The sequence below is a fragment of the Pan troglodytes genome, chromosome 5 (assembly GCF_028858775.2).
Source record: "Pan troglodytes isolate AG18354 chromosome 5, NHGRI_mPanTro3-v2.0_pri, whole genome shotgun sequence".
Lineage (NCBI taxonomy): Eukaryota > Metazoa > Chordata > Mammalia > Primates > Hominidae > Pan > Pan troglodytes.
In genome coordinates, this window is record NC_072403.2 from 42,309,936 (window position 1) to 42,325,030 (window position 15,095).

Sequence of the window (15,095 nt, forward strand, 5' to 3'; positions counted from 1 at the left end):
TTTTTTTTTTTTTTGAGATGAAATCTCACTCTGTCACCCAGGCTGGAGTGCAATGGCACGATCTCAGCTCACTGCAACCTCCACCTCCCAGGTTCAAGCAATTCTGCCTCAGCCTCCCGAGTACCTGGGACTTACAGGCATGTGCCACCATGCCTGGTTAATTTTTTTATTTTTAGTAGAGACAGGGTTTCACCATATTGGCCAGGCTGGTCTCAAATTCCTGACCTCAAGTGATCCTCCCACCTCAGCCTCCGAAAGTGCTGGGATTACAGGTGTGAGCCATTGCTCCTGGCCATCACTTCATGTTTTTAATGCTTCCTTTTTCATGTACTTTATATATATATATTCACAAACACTGACTTGTTTCCAAGTAGGCATCACAAATCTGAATAAGCAAAGAGAAAGCTCTGTTTGGGCTCTTAGTTAATAAGCCGAAGAAATCTTTCTAAATTTACCTAGTTCTCATTATTTATCTTATTGTTTATGTGTTTGTTCCTTATTACAACGTTTCTTACAGTGGACATAGGGGCCAGGAGGACACATGTTTTGCTAAACAGATTTTCCATGTTTTCAATTATTCAAAGTTTGGGGAAAGGAGGAGGGCATGATTTGAGCAAGGTAAAAGAATCTCATAGTGAGCTGCCAGCTCTTACTAAACTGTACATAATTTGTCAATATTTTAATAATTTGACAGTACTATAATATAATCAAGGTTTCCAGAATAAATCATTTTCACTTTTCACTACTGAAAGCATAACCTAGATCTTTTCACTAATCTCACTCAACTATAGGAAATGCTGTACTCAACCACAACCAGAATGTAGTAGAATAACTCTAGAACTAACTCTAGAATAAAGATATTTTCTTTATTCTTTTCTAAATAAGTCTTATGGCTGTATCTGACAATTGTATGTTTGTTTATTTATTTATTCCAACAATAGCTGTTTGTCCTGAATTGTATGTTTTCTGAAAAGGAAATTATATCATAGTCCTTAGTCATTTCATGCTGGTCTCAAAATTGTTTATAGACTACCATGTTTCATCTCCTTCAGCATTATTTTGAATTCCTAGGGACCAAATGACTGAAGTAAAAGTAGGTTCTGTTTTATTAATGCTTTCTTTTTATTATTATTATTATTATTATTATTATTTTTGAGACGGAGTCACGCTCTGTCGCCCAGGCTGGAGTGCAGTGAGTGGCGCAATCTCAGCTCACTGCAAGCTCCACCTCCCGGGTTCACGCCATTCTCCTGCCTCAGTCTCCCCAGTAGCTGGGACTACAGGCGCCCGCCACCATGCCTGGCTAATTTTTTGTATTTTTAGCAGAGACGGGGTTTCACCATGTTTGCCAGGATGGTCTCGATCTCCTGACCTTGTGATCTGCCCGCCTCAGCCTCCCAAAGTGCTGGGATTACAGGCATGAGCCACCGTGCCCAGCCACTGCTTTTTTTTTTTTTTTTTTTAGAGTCTTGCTCTGTCGTCCAGGCTGGAGTGCAGTGGCGCTATCTCGGCTCACTGCACACTCCACGTCCCGGGTTCAAGTGATTCTCCTGCCTCAGCCTCCTGAGTAGCTGGGATTACAGGAACCTGCCACCACGCCCAGCTAATTTTTGTATTTTTAGTAGAGACGGGGTTTCACCATGTTGATCAGGCTGGTCTCGAACTCCTGACCTCAGGTGATCCACCTGCCTCGGCCTCCCAAAGTGCTAGGATTATAGGCGTGAGCCACCGAGCCCGGCCTATTAATGCTTTCTTATAAATGAGGCACATGTGTATCTTTTGTTGGAGTTTCAGTTGCTTTTGACCTGCCACTATTAACAATTTACCAGAATAATAAATTCTTTGTAAAATAATTTCACTTATTTTGCTAGTAATGTAGATTTGGGAATAATCTATTCTTTACCAGATCCCAATAAAATAAAACATATAATGACAAAGAGTAATATGGATACTTTACTGACTTTGTATTTTGGCAATGTTTCATGCCTCATTTGCCTGACAATTCACTGGATTAGTGCAACACTATGTTTTCTTGTTGTTGTTGTTGTTGTTGTTTGTTTTTTGAGACTGAGTCTCGCTCTGTCGCCCAGGCTGCAGTGCAGTGGCGTGATCTTAGCTAACTGCAAGCTCCGCCTCCTGGGTTCACGCCATTCTCCCGCCTCAGCCTCCCGAGTACCGGGACTACAGGTGCCTGCCACCACGCCTGGCTAATTTTTTGTATTTTTAGTAGAGATGGGGTTTCACGGTGTTAGCGGGGATGGTCTTGATCTCCTGACCTCGTGATCCGCCCGCCTTGACCTCCCAAAGTGCTGGGATTACAGGCATGAGCCACTGCGCCCGGCAGGATTAGCGCAACACCATGTTTTAATGCAGTAAGTTCAGACTTACTTTCCCAAGTATGTTGAGCCCTCCTTATTTTCTGTATTTTCATGCTTGAGTTAATAAATTGCAAAGTTTCCCTCTTTTGTTTGCTTTGTTTTCCTTTATATACCATTTGTTGGAGGTTCTCTGTTTTTAAAGAGAGGGGGATGAAAAGTAAATTATCCCCTTGGGCTTGCGAAATAAAGTTTACCTATCTACTAAATAAATATCTCATAGCTTTCTGTGGTGGCTCAGTGGGTTATTGGAAATTTTTTTTTTGAGACAGAGTCTAGGTATCGCCCAGGTTGGAGCAGTGGTGCGATCCTGGCTCACTGCAACCTCTGCCTCCTGGGTTCAAGCAATTCTCCTGCCTCAGCCTTTCAAGTAGCTGGGATTACAGGCGCACCACCGCGCCCAGCTAATTTTTTGTATTTTTAGGAGAGATGGGGTTTCACCATGTTGGCCAGGCTGGTCTCAAACTCCCGACCTCAGGTGATCCACCCGCCTTTGCCTCCCAAAGTACTGGGATTACAGGTGTCCGGCCTATTTTCTTTTCCAAATGCAGTTTATTTAAAACTCATATAAGGTGGCTGGGAGTGGTGGCTCACGCCTGTAATCCCAGCACTTCGGGAGGCGGAGGCGGGTGGATCATCTGAGGTCAGGAGTTGGAGAAGAGCCTGGCCAACCTGGTGAAACCCCATCTCTACTAAAAATAAAAAAATTAGCTGGGCATAATGGCGCATGCCTGTAATCCCAGTTACTTGGGAGGCTGAGGTAGGAGAATCGCTTGAATCCGGGAGGTGGAGGTTGCAGTGAACAGAGATCACGCCATCGCACTCAAGCCTGGGCGACAGAGGGAGACTCCGTCTCAAAACAACAACAACACTCATATAAGGCTGAAAAAAAAAAAAAACTTCTAAGCATTCTCAGTATTAGGTTCAAGAATGAGACTTGTGTGTTCATAAACAAGAGGTCATGTGAGCTGCCAGAGCCGGTACATGGGAAACGAAGGCCAGAGCCTGTTTGTAAACCATTAACAGGAATAACAAGAGATAAACATTATCAGTTTACACCCAGCCTCCGCCGAAACCCAGCGTAACACATTTCCACATTTCCTGACTCCCCTATCCTGACTCCCCACAGGATTCTGAGACCAGCCTGGGCAATATAGTGAGACTTCCTCTCTACAAATTAAAAAATTAGCTTGGGGTGGTGGCCTGCACCTGTAGTCCTAACTACTCAGGAGGCTGAGGTGGGAGGATCACTTGAGCCCAGGAGGTTGAGGTTGCAGTGAGCCATGATCCCACCACTGCACTCCAGCCTGAGTGACAGGGCAAGACTCTGTCTCAGAAAACAAAAGAAAACGAACATTTAGCAAATTTAATTACTTTGAGAGAGACAGTTCAAAATCTAGGGATTTTGGGTTTGTTTTTATATTTACTACATAAGATTAGTCGGTAGAAATGAGAATTAGCTTTTTGTATGACAATTTACAATAGCTATTATTTAAAAAATATTTTTATTCTTAAGAGTCAACCTTGACCGGGCGTGGTGGCTTGCGCCTATAATCCCAGCACTTTGGGAGGCCGAGGCGGGTGGATCATGAGGTCAGGAGATCGAGACCATCTTGGCTAACATGGTGAAACCCCATCTCTACTAAAAATACAAAAAATTAGCCGGGCGCAGTGGCGGGCGCCTGTAGTCCCAGCTACTCGAGAGGCTGAGGCAGGAGAATGGCGTGAACCTGGGAGGGGGAGTAAGTCCAGAAGATCGAGGCTGCAGTGAGTGGTGATCACCCAGCCTGAGCAACAAAGGGAGACACTGTCTCAAAAAAAAAAAAAGAAGGTTTTGGTTTCAGATACAAATAAATCTCAGAGACTCGGGGTCTTGAGATACCTACATTAAATTAGAAATAAAATTATAAAAATCAGCAAACACCTATGCTTTCTGTGAATATACATTTCTCATATCCCGTCTCCTTGATGTCTGCCCAAAAAAGGTACCCAGTCTGATATGCTGTTCATTATATGAAATTTTAGCCAAAAGTTGAACCATTAACTATTAAAAGTCATGTTATCACTTATTTATTTTGGATGATGGATAACGGGTGTTTATTATATCTTTCTGTATGCTTTAATTTCCAAAATGAAAGTGTTTAAAAAAAAATAATAAGACCCGGTAGTTAGCCTGATTCTCCAAACTTCAGGCCAGATTTTTGTATACCACAAATCTGCAGCCAGTGCAGTGGCTCATGCCTGTAATCCCCAAACTTAGGGAGGCAGAAGCAGGAGGATAGCTTGAGCCTAGGAGTTCAAGACCTGCCTGGGCAACAGAATAAGAACTCCATTCTCCACAAAAAGAAAAAAAAAAAAAAAAAAGAAAGACAATATACAAATCTACGGGAAGGAATCTTTCCAGAAAGGAAGAATTTGTTTCAAGAACTGTTTTGCAGGAATGTCAGAAGGGTTTTTATTTTTCTTTGACTCAAAGGCTATAACACTGTACTTTATAAAAATGGAAATAAAGGCATTAGTTTGAACAATCCTCTATTCTGCTACTGTTGTAAAGTTTGGAGCCTATAACTCACTCAAATTGGTTTATAGCCATGTGTTTACTAAATCTTTTTTCATATTCCTTTTCTCCAGGCATACAGGAATTTATATCTCACAGCCTTCTTAGAGTCAGTCAGGTTGAGCCTGGTGACTAGTTCAGGACAGCGAAACGTCAGCAGAAGTGAAAAGGCCACTCACTTCTGGCAGAGGTAAAGGAGAGCCCTTACAGGATTCTCCAATCTAGATCTTCTGCCAGCCCGGAAGTGCTGGGAGGGCAGAGCCACAGACGCAAGCAGCAGGGAAGCTGAGTCACCGTGGGGACGTGAGACTGACTTACAGATGACGAGTGCAGCCTCACAGCCTAGTCCATGTTGAGATAAACACAATACAGTCCTGCATACTTTATAGTCATAAACGAGGGAGAATAGAAATGGAAAATGACCCTCTAGGCCTCTAAGACCAAATTATAATGAAAAAATTTATGTCTTCAGTTTTGAAAATTAAAGTTTTTGACCCTGATAAAACAAATTTGCTGTACAAGTATCCGTTAACCATGTGAAACCTACTGAAATGAGTCAAACTATTTTCTTACATTCCTTCCACTTCAACACCAATTCTAATCCAATTCCAAATTAGTTTTTAGAGAGTCTCTTGTAAGGAAAAGGAAAATCGACTTCGAATTTTAAAATTTGTGCTATTATTAGTTTATAGAGCTTTCAACAATTTACAAATAGTTTGCATAATCAGTATATTTAATTAGTATATATATATATATATATATATATATATATATATATATATTTGAGAGGGAACTTCACTGCAACCTCCCAGTTGCCTCCTGGGTTCAAGTGATTCTCCTGCCTCAGCCTCCCAAACAGCTAGGGTTATAGGCGCCCACCACCACGCCCGGCTAATTTTTGTATTTTTAGCAGAGACAGGGTTTCATCATGTTGGCCAGGCTGGTCTGGAATGCCCAACCTCAGGTGATCTGCCCGCCTCGGCCTCCCAAAGTGCAAGGATTACAGGCGTGAGCCACCAAGCCCGGTCTAGTGTAATTTTTAAAAGTACAAAAGCCACTAGAAACCATGACAATAAGAACTTCCTTTTGGGTTTTCCAGCATTTGGTTTATAGGACATGGACCATATATAGATGTTTTTTGAATGTTGAAATCTTTTACTCATAACACAGTTTTCCCAGTAACTTGCTTCCGGTTGATTTAAAATTTGTAATACAACTTTGTCATAGCAGGTACCTTCATGAAACTCAGTATTTGAGAAAAATGTGGAGTTTTTTCCCCTTTCTTTTGGCCAGAATATATATCCAGGGTAGTGACTTTCGAGCAAATGCGTTTAAGCAACTCCAGTATTCTTACTACGCTACCTCCAACCTCGCTCCACGCATGGGGAGATCAGGGTTCCACATTTTCGGGTAAGCATTAGCCGTCCTGGCGCTGCACGAGCGTATTCTACAATTCTGAAAACTACTAACTTTTCCGTCTGCAACCTTTAATAATTGAGAGGGTATGCGCAACTCAGAAAAGTGCGCCCGCTGAGGTTGGGTGCAGAGTGGACTGGAGGAAAGGCGACACCCATTTACGGTGCGGCCCCGGACGGGGTCCCCCGACACGGCCTTCCCGGCGTGCCACGCGCGGAGAGGACTCTTAACGTGAAGCGCTGGGTGACTCAGCCGCGTGGCCGCGCGGTCCGGGGCGGGGGGCGCGCGCCGCTGCGGCACAGCCGGTCCCGGCTGCGGCTTCTGGCTGCGCGGCCTGCGCGCGCCTCCCGGGCGGATTCCAGCCCTGAGCGCGACAGCGCGGCGGGGAGCAACGAGTAAGTGGCGGCGCGGTACGGTTTCGGGCGCGAAGACCGGGCAGGGAGAGTGTGGCGGCGGGCGTGGCCCGAGTCTTCCCTTTGTGGCCGAGGGGGCGTCTCCTCCGGACGCGGCGGCGGTTCGGACCCCCGAGTCGAAAGGCCGCGGGGCTGAGCTGGGCGCGAGGAACCTGTGGGCAGCGGCTTGATGGGCTCCTGTTTCCGCGCGGAGGGCAGAGTCTGGTGATCCTGGGGAGGGAGGCGACGCTGCGCCCAGGTGGTGGGCACAGCTGAAGTGTAACTTGACTGCTTGACTGCTTTTTGCAGGCCTCGGGTGGTTTATCCCGCCGGAGAGGAATGGCGAGAACCTGGAGTGTTGACTGGCAAAACATTTGCAGACGCGGTTTTTCTGGCAATTAATTGGCTCCATTAAAAATTAGGTAGTTGGTAGGGACTTCCTCCTGAACTCTGGTGCCGAGCGCATTTTGCTCGGTCTTTTCAGCCCTGTTTCCGCGTCTTCCTTCCCTGCCACCCGCAAATTGCCAGCTTTCATCCGTGGCTCTGAGTGCAAAAGAGCTGGGGAAAGCCTTAACCAGCAATTTTCTTTTAAATAAAACTTTGCTTTTTATAGCAGTGTCTTCAGGTTTACAAGCCCAGTTCTGCACTATGAGAAAACTCTTCTATTTTGGAGTTTGTGATTCTTTCTGAAAATTCCTCAGTTGAAGAGATTTATTTTTAAATAAGAATCTAGTGAACAAACTAACATGATAAACAAGGCTGTGAAGGAACTGTTTAACCAGCTTATGAAAATATCTCCCAGAGTCCTTAGTTTTGTTCCTGTTCGCTGTGCGAGAAGTTGAGGTAGTTTTTTAATGGTCTTCAAAACAAAGTGTTGTAGTAGTGTCTGTCGGATGTGATGAATCCAGAGTCAGAGGACTTCCGCTCAAGGCCCCCACCTGAAACCCCAATTCCTAGGCCATAGTTCTGAAACAGAAGATTGTTCCTTAGTAATAAGGTTGCAGTACCCTAGCACCTCTTCCATAAATTTGATTCTAGAGATTTGTGATGGGTCCCTGAGTCTGGGATTTAAGCAAGCACCTGCACTCTTGGTCTGTTACTGATGATCCAGGGACCGACCACACGTTGACAGACACCACCTTTAGGCTGGGCTGGGAATTTTAAAAACTGCCCAACAGCCTTAACCCTTTGTCGATGTTTTCCTCCCCTGCCCTAAACCAGTCGTAGGACAAGAAGCCCTGACTCTCCAGAAGCCAATATGAGAAAAGATAGTGCTTTTTTTTGACCCTGACACGGGGTAGGAAATGATTTTCATGCATATTCCGATATTGCTCTGGTGGTTTAGAGATAGCCCATTAATCTTTTCCTTCTGAGGGCTGCTTCTAGTATCATCAGAGCTTAATGCCATTAGGCCAAATCTCCTCCGCCCAGCTCACTCAGTCTCCCCATGGAACCAGGGCAGCCAATGCCATATAATTCCCATGGCCTTGACTGTCATATTATCTGGTATGTAGCCGTACTAGTAGCATTATGAGGGCTTTCAGTTCAGCTGGACGTTAATTTAGTCATCAAATACCTGCGTAATGCCTATTTTCCTCAAAGCACTGTAGTAGGCTGTTTTATCAACAGCATTGCAATATAGACACATATTTCTGGCACAGAGTTGCATTCCTTCTTTGAGGCAGAAATGAGGGCTGGATAAACTCCACTGCTGCCAAAAGTTTCTCTTTATTCATCCACAATTTGTTCCTTCCTGTTATGCCAGAAATACACGTACTATTCCAATAATCTCGTTTTCCATAAGAAGTTAAGAAATACATTGTAGTAGGCCTAACTGTAGTAGTTAGGTCAGTCTTAAATTCTGTAACAGAAGCCGGGCGTGGTGGCTCACGCCTGTAATCCCAGCAATTTGGGAAGCTGAGGCAGATGGATCACCTGAGGTCAGGAGTTTCAGACCAGCCTGGCCAACCTGGTGAAACCCTGTCTCTACTAAAAATACAAAAATAAGCCAGGCATGGTGGTGGGCACCTGTAATCCCAGCTACACGGGAGGCTGAGGCAGGAGAATCACTTGAATCCGGGAGGCAGAGGTTGCAGTGAGCCGAGATCGCGCCATTGTACTCCAGCCTGGGCAACAGAGTGAGACTCCGTCTCAAAAAAAAAAAAAAAAAAAAAAAAAATCTGTAGCAGAGACATCTAGTAACTTTGGTAAGGACAATAATACACGCATTTTTATATTATTATTCCCCCTTCAAATAGATGTGTAGAGATGAGGTTAGAATTAGGCCATGTGTTTCTGTGACTTTTTTCCTCTCTTTGGTGTCTGATTTATCTTATTGAATCTTTTTCTGTTGATTCGTAAAATGTCATGTCTTTCCTTCTGTAGCCCTGAGCTTCCTAATTGTTGTGTCTTCCTCTGGCCTTCAATCTGATCTTCCTGCCCCTCTTTGGCTAAGTGGAGTAAAATATTGAGGGGAATTGTTAGAATACCACATGATTTTTAGTTGGAAGATCCAGAGTCTTAGATATATGAGGCTTAGAGATATAAAGGAGCTTATTACAAATTTATCAAGTGCAATCCTCTCAGATAAAGAATCTGAGAGATGAGATTGCAGAGTGAGGACTTCTGGCTCCTAGCCCAGTGTTCTTCCCACCAAATTAAATGCTTCAAAAGTAGAAAATGCTTCAAAAGTAGAAAAGGTCCAGAGAAATTATAAGTAGATGGAGAAAAATGGAGAGACTTTCATATGACTACAAAAGCAATATTATCTTATCTGGAAAAATGGAGATTGAAGGAGGATATGATGTAACCATATAAATCATAGAAAGTGGGAGTACTAATAATAAGGAACTCTTTGAAGCTTGAAATAAGTAGTGAAAGGACAAATAAGAGCAAGAGATTGCTATCTTGTAAAGCCCAAGAAATGTTATGAACTCAGTTTTTTTTTTTTTTTTTTTTTTTTCTTTTGAGACAGAGTTTCGCTCTTGTTGCCCAGGCTGGAGTGCAATGGCATGATCTCGGCTCACTGCAACCTCTGCCTCCTGGGTTCAAGCGATTCTCCTGCCTCAGCCTCCCGAGTAGCTGGGATTACAGGTGCCCGCTACCATGCCCGGCTAATTTTTTGTATTTTTAGTTGGGACGGGGGTTTCACCATGTTGGTCAGGCTGGTCTCGAACTCCTGACCTCAGGTGATCCGCCCACCTGGGACTCCCAAAGTGCTGGGATTACAGGTTTGAGCCACCATGCCAGGCCTGAACTCAGTATTTTTAAAAAAATATTAAATAAAGGCTTAGAATAACTACTTTGGTGATTTTAAAAATATGTTAAATGCTTGAGCAATGCCCAGAATCTTTGGAAGTTGTCATCAAGAGTATAACTATTGTCCTTATCAAACTTATTAGGTACCTCTGTGATAGAATTTAAGACTGATGGCTAGGTGTGGTGGCTTACGCCTGTAATCCCAGCACTTTGGGAGGTCAAGGGAGGAGGATTTCTTTAGCCCAGAAGTTCCAGACCATCCTGGGCAACACAGGGAGACCCTGTCTGTATTATTTTAAAAATTAAAAAACGAACAAAGAATTTAAGACTCATCTAACTACTAACCTCATCCAATGTGATATTTCTTAATGGAAAATGAGATTATTGGGAATAGTACATGTATTTCTGGAATAGTAGGAAGGAAAGAATTACGGATGAAGAAAGAGGGCCTTTTGATGTTTTAGCTTGGAATCCCCAAATTAGACACTGTAGGATTGATTGCTCTTATATATTCCTGAAAGTAGTAGAAATAAAAATAGTAATGGCTTAATAATTAGTATACGTTCTATACCAGCCACTTACTAAATGGTTTTACATCATTGTCCCATTTAATTATCTCCATTCTATAGATAAAGACTCTAAGACACAAGAGATTAAGTTTGCCTCAAATAATATACCTAATAAGTGGCTGAGCCTGTAGTAAAGTAAGTCCATTTGACTTCAAAGCCATTAAAATATATGCTCAAGAGTGTCCTAGTTATATTTCATTGGGAAGTGGTTAAGAATGTGGGTTGTGGAGTCAGTGTTGCCTGGGTTCAAATCCTGACTCCTCCATTTACTAGGTTGGATAAAGTACTTTATCAGTTTCTGTCTCTGAAATAGACAATAATAGTACCTACCTATCCCAGGATTTTTAGGATTGAGTTAATTCATGTAAAGTTCATAGAACTGTGCCTCACAAACTGTAAGTTTTCAGGAAATGCTGGCCATTAATGTTTTCAAAAATATTTTTAGGCTGGGCAGGATGGCTCAAGCCTGTAATCCCAACACTTTGAGAGGCTGAGGTGGGTGGATCATTTGAGGCTAGGAGTTTGAGACCATCCTGGCCAACATGGTGAAACCCCCGTCTCTACTAAAAATACAGAAAATTAGCTGGGCGTGTTGGCATGCGACTGTAAGCCCAGTTACTGGGGAGGCTGAGGCATAAGCATTGCTTGAATCTGGGAGGCAGAGATTTCAGTGAGCCAAGATCGCACCACTGCACTCCAGCCTAGGCAACAGAGCGAGACTCTGTCTCAAAAAAAAAAAAGAAAAAAATATAAAATTTTTGATATACTATTGTGCTTAGAAAGGAAGACATATTTATAATTTATTTCATGGTGGGTGCTGTAGCTCACACCTATAATCCCAGCACTTTGGGAGGCTGACATGGGCACATCGCTTGAGCCCAGGAGTTCGAGATCAGGCTAAGCAACGTGGCACGACTCTGTCTCTACAAAAAATATAAAAATGAGCCAGGTGTGGTGGTGTGCGCCTTTAATCCTAGCTACTCTGGAGGCCAGGGCGGGTGGATCGATTGAACCCAGAAGGTGGAGGTTGCAGTGAGCTGAGATCGTGCCACTGCATTCCAGCCTGGGTGACAGAGCACGATCCTGTCTCCAAAATATATGTGTATGTGTGTTTATATATATATATATTTGAAATACTGAGGTTTTATGATAAGTATAAAGTAAGCTTTATCTCTGCCCTTACTAAAACAGGAACATTACTAACATTTTGGAAAGCATTGGAATGTAGTAGAAAGATCCATGATCCAGGTCAGATGATTTGCTTCTAGTTGTCGCTGTCACTGCTAGCTCTGTGATTCTAGGTTCAAAATTTCTGTTTTACACAGAAGGTTGTGAGGATCAAATGAACTAACAAATAGGAATGAAATTTGAATTTTATATGTTATACAAATGTAAAATACCATTTTAAAAATTATGGAGGAAAGTTACAATGAATTATTGTTGCATAGATTATTGAAAGTTCAATTTCCTTAGAATAAAACAGGTAGTAACTTACACCTCTATGTGAAGATCACAGTACATATCTTAAAATTATCTAAGACACCCTCCATGTGTTTGTCTCAAATCTCTTTTTTACAGGGAGAACGTGAAATTTAATTTTTGCAGTTGTATCTGTGTATTGGTTTGCTAAGGCTGCCAAAGCAAAGGACCACTGTCTGGGTGGTTTGAACAACAGAAATCTATTTTCTCACAATTTTGGAAGCTAGAAGGCCAAGATGGTGTCAGGAGGGTTTGTTTTCTTCTGAGGCCTCTGTTTGACTGGTAGATGGCCATTTTCTTCTCCCTGTGTCTTTGTGTCCGGAATTTATTCCCTCCAGTGGGTTCTTGGTCTCACTGACTTTAAGAATGAAGCCGCGGAGCCTCGCAGTGAGTGTTACAATTCTTAAAGATGGTGTGTCCAGAGTTTGTTCCTTCACATGTTCAGATGTGTCTGGAGTTTCTTCCTTCCAGTGGGTTCGTGGTCTTGCTGACTTCAGGAGCGAAGCCGCAGACCTTCTCAGTGAGTGTTACAGCTCTTAAAGGTGGCGCATCTGGAGTTGTTTGTTCCTCCGGGTGGGTTCGTGGTCTTGCTGACTTCAGGAGTGAAGGTGCAGACCTTTGCAGTGAGTGTTACAGCTCATAAAGTTAGTGCGGACCCAAAGAATGAGCAGCAGCAAGACTTATTGTGAGGAGCAAAAGAATAAAGCTTCCACAGTGTGGAAGGGGTTCTGGGCGGGCTGCTGCTGCTGGCTCATGTGGCCAGCATTTAGTCCCTTATTTGGCCCTGTCCGTGTCCTGCTGATTGGTCCATTTTACAGAGTGCTGATTGGTCCATTTACAAACCTTTAGCTAGACACAGAGCGCTGATTGGTGCGTTTTTACAGAGTGCTGATTGGTGCATTTACAAACCTTTAGCTAGACACAGAGCACTGATTGGTGCATTTTTACAGAGTGCTGATTGGTGCATTTACAAACCTTTAGCTAGACACAGAGCGCTGATTGATAGACACAGAGTGCTGATTAATGCGTTTTTACATAGTGCTGATTGGTGCGTTTACAATCCTTTAGCTAGACACAGAGTGCTGATTGGTGTGTTTTTACAGAGTGCTGATTGGTGCATTTATAATCCTTTAGCTAGACACAGAGCACTGATTGGTGCGTTTACAATCCTTTAGCTAGGCAGAAAAGTTCTCCAATTGCGTTTACAATCCTTTAGGCAGAAAAGTTCTCCAAGTCCCCACTCGACCCAGGAAGTCCAGCTGGCTTCACCTCTCATCTTCACATTGTCATCCCTCTGTTTATGTGTTCTACTCGCCCCATTTTGAGGACTCCAGACATATTGGATTAGGGCCCACCTTAATGACTTCGTTTAAAAGGCACTGTCTCCAAATACAGGCACATTCTGAGGACTAGGGGTTAGGGCTTCACATATGAATTTTGAGGGAGACAGTTCAGCCCTGACAATCTGTTTAAGAAGTTATGTGTTGGTGGCCGGGCGCGGTGGCTCACGCCTGTAATCCCAGCACTTTGGGAGGCTGAGGCGGGCGGATCACAAGGTCAGGAGATCGAGACCATCATGGCTAACGTGGTGAAACTCCGTCTGTACTAAAAATATAAAAAATTAGCTGGGCGTGGTTGCAGGCGCCTGTAGTCCCAGCTACTTGGGAGGCTGAGGCAGGAGAATGGCGTGAACCCAGGAGGCGGAGCTTGCAGTGAGCCGAGATTGCGCCACTGCACTCCAGCCTGGGCGACAGAGTGAGACTCCGTCCTAAAAAAAAAAAAAAAAAAAGAAGTTATGTATTGGGGCCGGGTGCAATGGCTCCTGCGTATAATCCCAACACTTTGGGAGGTGGAGGCAGGTGGATCATCTGAGGTCAGGAGTTTGAGACCAGCCTGGCCAACATGACAAAACCCTGTCTCTACTAAAAATACAAAAATTAGCTGGGCACGGTGGCACGTGCTTGTAATCCCAACTACTCGGAAGGCTGAGGTAGGAGAATCGCTTGAACCTGGGAGGCAGAGGTTGCAGTGAGCTGAGATTGTGCCACTGCACTCCAGCCTGGGTGACAGAGTGAGACTCTGTCTCAAAAAAAAAAAGAAAGGTTATGTGTTGGGTAATCTGAATGCTCCGTTTCCTTCATCACTATGTCCTACGCCATGAGGCCCAGGCAGCATTCTTTTTCACGTGACTGGCTTTACCTGTTCTTCAGAACTATGCTTACTTTTGTATACCCTGAGAAGCATATTATGCCTCTGTATAAATCATTGTGTTATGTTATATTTAAGATTATCCTGTTAGCCTATTGAATAATGTGCTTGAAAAACTATTCCATACATTAACCTAAATTCCTAATTCATCTATTAAGCTCATTTCTTCTTTAATCTAGATGGAAGAATGTCATACTATTTTATGTGATAATATATTGTTTTCTGATTAAACTTTAAAAATTTTCTCTTAAACTGTTTCAAGCAGTTTTAAAAATTTATTTTATCTTATTTTACTTTTTAAGAGATAGAAGTCTTGCTGTGTTGCCCAGGCTGAAGCATAGTAGCTATTCACAGTCTTGATCCCACTACTGATCAGCACAGGAGTTTTGACTTGCCTGTTTCCAGCCTGGGTCAGTTCTCCCCTCCTTAGGCATCCTGGTGGATCCCTGCTCCTGGGAGGTCACCATTGATGCTAAATTTGGTGCAGACACCTGATTGACATAGTGCACTACAGCCCAGAACTTCTGGGCTCAAGTGATCCTCCCACCTCAGCCTCCTAAGTAGCTGGGGCTACAATAGTGTGCCATGGAACCTAGTTACAAGCAGTTTTTAAGAAACCATTCCAGTGATTCCAATGTTTTCTTGAGGAGGTATCTGTTTTTAGAGATACATTTTCATTTTTCCTTATTTTAAAGATAACAACACATTCATTTTAGAGACTTTAGAATATTCAGTAAGACAATAACTTTTTAAAAGAAAAGTCACGTGATTCTACAGTTAAGGGAGAATAATCTTTTCCATCTTTTTTCTGTGGATACATTTATTGTTTCAACTTGCCTTT

At 43.2% G+C, this 15,095-nt stretch overlaps 1 protein-coding gene across 4 annotated transcripts in view; it reads left to right on the plus strand.

The window, feature by feature from the left end:
- Window positions 1-6,399: 6,399 nt before the first annotated feature.
- Window positions 6,400-15,095, plus strand: part of KCTD20 (potassium channel tetramerization domain containing 20) — a 48,447-nt gene continuing 39,751 nt past the window's right edge. The window contains exon 1 of one of the 4 annotated variants that reach the window (XM_527371.7): window positions 6,400-6,743. The gene's annotated coding sequence lies outside the window, so the exon portion shown is untranslated. The remainder of the gene's footprint in view (window positions 6,744-15,095) is intronic. The other 3 variants (XM_063812413.1, XM_024357165.3, XM_063812414.1) reach the window with 3 other exon arrangements.